Here is a 7,500-nt window from a genome sequence, read left to right as displayed (position 1 = left end):
TATTATTATTATTATTATTATTGCCATTATTATTATTATTATTATTATTATTATTATTATTATAGACAAGTTTTCAGCACCATTTTTTACGTTTACGCAAAATACGTACGCTTTAAAGCTTTTGTAGATTATTCTATAGGTTCTCTCTCTCTCTCTCTCTCTCTCTCTCTCTCTCTCTCTCTCTCTCTCTCTCTCTCTCTCTCTCTCTCTCTCTCTCTCTCGTATGGGAACTCTTATGAGCGTTTTTCTTTACTTTTATGCAAATGTAGAAATCGTCACGTATTTTCCTCCTGAAAATTTCGTCACAGATGTTAATATTTAATTCTATACTTTTCTCGGTATTTAAACCAAATACAAAATTCCTCTCAAACATATGTGCAGGAGGAAGGAGAGGACACGTGCAGGGCTGTCCGGACACATAGTACTCAGCCAAGCGTTCCCTGAAGTGGCGTCAGTGAAGAACGCCTGTCACTTACGGAACGCATCACATGAGTACTGTACATTCGCGATAATAATGAATGCTATATGAAAATAATAGTGATAATAATTGTAACAACGATGAAAATTATAAAAACTAGAATTATGATTATAATAACGCCACCATTATGATCGTAAGAAGAACAAAGATTTTCTTGTTACACATAAAACGGCAAATAAACATAAAGGCAAGTGTGATATGTTTTCCAAATGAAATATTAATAGCAGCAAGTGCATATCTTGCATACTTGTTCACCTTTAATACCTCTTCAGGTGAGCAGCTCATGTGCACACACATCGACAGTTTTGTTGCCTTTATATATATATATATACATATATATATATATATATATATATATATATATATATATATATATATATATATATATATATATATATATATATATATATATATATATATATATACCAGCAGAATTACCCGGCGTTGCCCGGATAGAATTTGGGTCTCCAAAGCACGGTTTATCATACTGAAGGAATCAGTATGTTGATGGGATTCAACTCCAGGCTAACAATGAATGTTCCGTTTATATATCTCCCCACCATCAAAAATCCAAACTAACAATGAATGCTTGACGCCGCCATCAAAAATGGGTTACGGTATACCTGGCGCCACCATCAGGAATTGTGTTATGGTGACAGATTTGCCTGAATAATTTAACGGTTTTGGTTTGGAAGTAGTTAAGACATAGCCTGTGTCACTCCCCGGATCAAGGAGACCCCCCTACCGAATTTCATCACAATCAGTTCAATGTCCTTTTTTCCGTGAAAAGCGGACACACCCACGCACAGACAGACAGACAGTGTGTTTTATTATATATATATATATATATATATATATATATATATATATATATATATATATATATATATATATATATATATATATATATATATATATATATATATATATATATATATAAAGCTTTCACTCCTTTCCTCGTTCGCTTACTATTAAATCATAAGTATTGTCGAACTGAGCGTCTCTTTTTTTTTTTTTCTGGGCGGCACTGTTACTATGAGAAGGGAATCAAGGGTGTGTGCATACGTTTGGGAAAAAAGAGAAGGTCGGTGTTGTGTTGATGGGCATCAGTGATGACAAGAGGAAGTGTGACTCATCTTCCGGATACGGATATGAATCCTCGTCATTAGCCTTTCCTGCCTGCACACTCATTTCGAGGGAGTCATCACTGGAATGCGAGTCAACGAAAATGTGCACTCCAGAGCATGTTCGCTTGTGGCCGTCCTGCAAGACATGACAGCGACACATCACCGACTTATTCAACGTTTAGCTGCCACTGCCCCGACCTGACTTTTGAGGAGAATGAGTACTTAATAAATGTGTTCAGGTGTATAGGAGACAGTTCTGTGTCCATCGCATTTCACGTTGTAGCCTTTGTCCAGCCATCAGGGAATGCGTGCTGAACGTAAACCTTCAGGATGTAACCTGACATCCCGGCGGGGGGTGGGGTGGAAAAGTTACCAATCCCGTCATCGTGTGTGTGTGTGTGTGTGTGTGTGTGTGTGTGTGTGTGTGTGTGTGTGTGTGTGTGTGTGTGTGTGTGTGTGTGTGGAGAGAGAGAGAGAGAGAGAGAGAGAGAGAGAGAGAGAGAGAGAGAGAGAGAGAGAGAGAGAGAGAGAGAGAGGAGAGAGAGAGAGAGAGAGAGAGAGAGAGAGAGAGAGAGAGAGGAGAGAGAGAGAGAGAGAGGGGTAAATGTAAATAGATACAGATATAAGAACATATAAAAACTCCCACTTATCTCACGAGCCTTTCTTCGCATACTTAGCATCCATGTCACCTCAAAGATATAGTGAAAAAAGTGTAGAGCGGTGCGCTGTGGATTGTGACCTTCAGATGCACAGGTGGACAGGTGGAGAGGACTGACATCACTAGCTAGTGAGCCGCTCCACACTCAAGGCAACGTTATTATGGCATGAGTCGTGAAATTATGTAATGTTTCCTACATCGGAGTTTTTGTTGTCTGGAAGAGCTACTTCTCGTGTCAAAATTTAATATTCCATCCAGTACGCATTACTGAAATGTGCTTACAGGATTGCACTGGAGAGAGAAAATAAGTGCACACATCCTGAAACTATCTGTACACTGGAGTTAAAGGTTTGGACATTGTAGTACCAGTCTGGAGTAACGAAGATATGTAGGTAAACAAAGAAATTCAAATGTCAGTGGTGGACGGAGATGAAAGGGTTACCTGTGTGGTGTGGTGAAAGTGGAGCGGGGAGCAAAGCCAGCACACAACCTCGCGCACCAAACTGGAGTTCTCTACTGGTGGCTGCCCACTAGCTCACCGCCTCGCTGGTCTCCCTCAGGCCAGCGACTTCACCCCGGCCTGGAGTTGCTACATACGAGTAGGACAGGTGAGGCAGTTGCAATGTCTCTTATTTTAAAAGGCGTAGTGTTGTTACAAAGTTCACTCGTCGTAACCTGGCGGACTAGTTTAAACTGTACGAGTATTTTTTTTGTCAAGTAGCATCAGGTATTTCCCTGCAATAATACGTCACTAACATCGCATCTTTTGGAAGAATCTCTTGGCAGATTGTACGTGGCAGCTATGTTACACTGTACTGCATTAGGTAAAATTGACAACCACAACTGTAGTGACGTATATAACAATGAAATGTGCCATGTTATATACTGAATGAAAATAATTCCGTCTGCTAGAATGGGACGGGCGTGACTCCGCACATGTACCAAAGCTGTCTTTTACTTATCACGAAACCAGATTAGGCTCACATGTTGAAAACGATACTGTGCAGGAGGAAGGTGGAATACGATGGCATTACTCACAAACTTGAAATCTTAGACATAATAGTTTGGAAATCATCACAACACGCTGCAGTGGAATGGTAGCGAAAGGCGCCTAGTAGCGAATAATATCCGTTCACTAGCGGGGATGGTACAAGATAAGAGTGTGCTAGTGTATGGGTAGTGTCAGTCAGGCAGCGACGGCTGGCGGGGATAGATCAAGCTAGACGAAACATCATTGCCAAGTGTCTTAAAACAGCGGATGGAGGGGAGGCGCACCACGCTGCCCAAGGAAGCTGGAGAGTAGCGTCTAGACTCTATAGCTTTGTTGTGACCCAGGTGGCTGATTTTTTTTTTTTTTTTTTTTATGTAGGAAGGATACTGGCCAAGGGCAACAAAAATCTAATAAAAAAAATGCCCACTGATGATGAATCTAAACGTGCATTACTAATTGGTGGTTATTCTTTAAGCGTGTTATCAGTGTTGTTTTGGGACTGTTCTGTTTCGTAATGTGAGTGAGAGGGAAGGCCTGGGAAGGTTCTCAGGAATATCCAGGACTTATGGATCATTTGAAATAAGTACTCGCTCCATAAGCACCCACCGGATGTTATTCACACACGCACACACACACACACACAGTCGTTTCCTGGAAGTGTAAGCTGAAGTTGTAAGTGAGTATATCAGTTTGTTTTCAGATAATGACAGAACTGATGACTTCCTAGGCGTGGAGTCGGGACGTATCCTGCACCTCGTGTGCCATGGCGATGCGAACATTTGTGGCCAGTGCACGTGGGGCGAAAAGGAAGAAAAACTGTTAGAAAGGAAGAAAAAAATAGTTGTATAGGGAGAAAAATAAAATGAATGAAAGGAAAAGATGTCACGGGGAAAATAATACATAATAATCTATTCCAAATGATATACATGCTCTGGTATGACGAAGAGGAAAAAAACATTACTAGGGAAAAATCTTAACGAAAAAAAAAAACCATGATAATAGTCATAAGAAATGAGTAGGACAGTGACCTAAAAGTGGAGGAAAAAAAAAAAAAAGACAAAGAAGAGCGATCATATGAAAATAAGACCATAATAACCGAAGTGGTATACGACGAGGAAAAAAAAAAAATACTTGGAAAAAATCTTAACGGAAAAAAAAAAATATACATATATACTAATCATGGAATAGATAGAATATATATGAGTAAAAATAATAACCTAATGACGTATTCAAAATAAAATACATGGTCTGCATCACGTTAGATCTAATAGCGGAAGGAAAAAAAAAGAAAAAAAAACCTGTAAAATTAGAACATTGCTCGGAAATAGTATCGCAATAACTTATTCACAGCAAAGCACATGATCCACATCACGTATTTAGAAGGTGTCTAGATTATGAACAATTTAGTAGCGTTGTTACCTATACCGTCTTAGTGCACATTCTCTCTCTCTCTCTCTCTCTCTCTCTCTCTCTCTCTCTCTCTCTCTCTCTCTCTCTCTCTCTCTCTCTCTTGCGTTGTCACACTTGAAGCCATTACTTCTCGTCCTTTCCTGATTACCGATCCCAAATAGTTTGTCAGCATTTTCCACATCACTCTCACTGGCCCAAAATTGCCACTGATCGCTAAGTATTGTGTTAGGGTAACCTATATTGTAATGTAACAACAGTATTTGTATTCTCAGTCTTTCATCCCTTTCCTGGTAAACTTTGGAATTCTCCGCCTGCTCCTGTATTTCCGCCTTCCTATGACTTAAACTCTTTCAAAATGGAGGTTTCAGGACACATATCCTTCAATTCTGGATAATCCATTTGGCTGTTCTCTGAGGGCACTGGTATCTCAATGAATTTTTTTTTTTTTTCTTTTTCTTTTTTACTTCCTTCATGTTACCCTGGACCAGCGCCCCTCTTAAAAATATATAAAATAGAAAAATCCCTATACTCCTTTTTGCTGGCAAGTGATTAGCACGCAAATGTAAGGGAGACAGCATGTTTGCAATGTGTTTCTCCCCCAGCTTCATGTGTGTGGAATATGCTTTGTTTCATAATCATTGGTCGTTAGTGAGTGCACGGCAATGGTGGTTACTTGGTCCATATTGTAAAACACTTCTGCGCCGCACCTTCACTACATTCAAAAGGCTCTAGTTGACGTTACATGTGTTTTTTTTATTTATTTATTTTTTTTTTTTAATGTGTTTTAATGGTTCTAGTGACAGATCATCAAGATATCTACATTTTTAACAGCGCAAAATATTCTTAAGAACCCGGATAATTATCTCTGTGTACTTTGAAAATAGTCTTGGTGAGAGAGCAAAGCGTTTCTGAATACGGGGCGTAGTCAGGATAAGGAAATAAGGAAGGAAAAAATAAACACCAGTACATTTGTTGCTATTTATGAGGTGTTAAACGATAAAGGATAGTAAAGGCAAGGAAGGGCTCATCTTCGTTATACTAATTTTGTATCTTCAATCTGTCAATCCATAATTTTTTTTATTTTTATTTTTTTTACCTTTGGCTCTGTAAGGTAGTGTTTATCCGCGTGGGCTTTCAAGACGGTATCCTTCGCGTTCTTTGGAAAATACACAGTTGGATTCGTGTAAGTCTTGTGACGTTAGTGGTAGTGACGGTGGAGGTGGTTGTGGCGCGGCGTCAGTGAGGGGGTGTGGCTTGTTTGTTGTCCTTCCTGTCCCCTTTCTCTGTGTGCCTTTATATCTCAATAAAGTAAAGCCAGAAATAGCTCTTTCCTGCCTTCTAGAGAAAAGACATTTCCAGTTATTCACACAACACTGTAAACACTTCACACACACACACACACACACACACACACACACACACACCGTGTAGTGTAGTAGTTAGCACGCTCGGCTCGCAACCAAGAAGGCCCGGGTTCGAATCCCGGGCGCGGCGAAGCAAATGGGCGAGCCTCTTATAAATGTGTAGCCCCTGTTCACCTAGCAGCAAGTAGGTACGGGATGTAATCCGAGGGGTTGTGACCTCGCTGTCCCGGTGTGTGGTGTGTTGGTGTTCTCAGTCCTACTCAAACATCGGTCACTATGAGCTCTGACCTCTTTCCGTAGGGGAACGGCTGGCTGGGTGACCAGCAGACGACCCTAGGTGGATCACATACACACACACATACACACACACACACACACACAGCAGATTTAAAAATAGCTAAGTGACAGAAGGATGGATTAATCAAGTCAAGTTTGAGTGTTCATCTGGGAAGGTGACGATAAATTTCCCCACGTGGGACTGTCCCTGAAGTGCTTTGATAATTTTCCCGACTTTCTCGTAAATGTCCACTCTGTCTTCAATATGTCCTGTGTATAACTGGTGAACGCCGCCTCTCTCTTTCCAAGTTTTCTCACTGAGACTCGGGTGCCCGTTGGACATAAAAAAAAAAATTAAATGATAAAATGAATAAATACATAGTATATAGATTACTTACTAAGTAGGAATGTAGACTTAGATTTGATTAAGGTGAAAATTATTTTACGCCACATCTCCAACTTCTTGTCTTCAAAAATGTGTGCATACTGTGTGGAAGAGTACAGGCTATATCTGGGCCAGCACACGTGCCGGTGACTGCCTTCACGGAGAGAGGGAATCGACTCTTATTTGCAATAGACCAGTGCGGCCAGAGAGGACTCTTCAGCCACCAGTGATGAGCTTCCTCAGTGAGACATTTTTTTACGTAACCTGGTAAGGCCTCGCTATAGACTTAACAGTCATCCAATACTTACGTCACTTGAATTACATTTCTTCCTGCCCTTCATGAAATTTTCAGCAAGTACAACACCACACATGCATCATCACGTCCAGCAAACCGTTTGTTTTCTTTTGCCTGAATGATCAGTTCACCCGAGCAGGGAAAGCTGACAGAGAGGTGGTTTGGTGCCTTCACGCTGATGAACGAAAATATATCTCTGAAAAAAAAAAAAAAAAAGAAGAAGAAAAAAAGTTACGGAGATCGAAAAAAAAAAAAAAATGAAGAACCTCTAAAGAACGATGTCAGGAAGAAAGAAGCAAGAATTTTGGTTTAATCTTACTTTTTTTTTGTGAATTACTAGTAATTCTTACTACCTGTCTATGTATAGACAGGTAGTTAGGTATCTACCTGTCTATGTATAGACAGGTAGATACATTCATACATACATATATATATATATATATATATATATATATATATATATATATATATATATATATATATATATATATATATATATATATATATATATATATA

General features: G+C 39.6%; 1 protein-coding gene across 1 annotated transcript in view; it reads right to left on the bottom strand.

Annotated features, from left to right (window-relative positions):
• LOC135101252 (sodium/nucleoside cotransporter 2-like) overlaps nucleotides 1–2,844 on the bottom strand; it is a 36,708-nt gene extending 33,864 nt beyond the window's left edge. The window contains exon 1 of the mRNA XM_064004940.1: nucleotides 2,706–2,844. The gene's annotated coding sequence lies outside the window, so the exon portion shown is untranslated. The remainder of the gene's footprint in view (nucleotides 1–2,705) is intronic.
• Nucleotides 2,845–7,500: the final 4,656 nt, after the last annotated feature.

Source organism: Scylla paramamosain, chromosome 6, assembly GCF_035594125.1.
Source record: "Scylla paramamosain isolate STU-SP2022 chromosome 6, ASM3559412v1, whole genome shotgun sequence".
Taxonomy (NCBI): Eukaryota; Metazoa; Arthropoda; class Malacostraca; order Decapoda; family Portunidae; genus Scylla; species Scylla paramamosain.
Note: the sequence above shows the minus strand (reverse complement) of the source record. Positions and strands in the feature narration are given on the sequence as shown.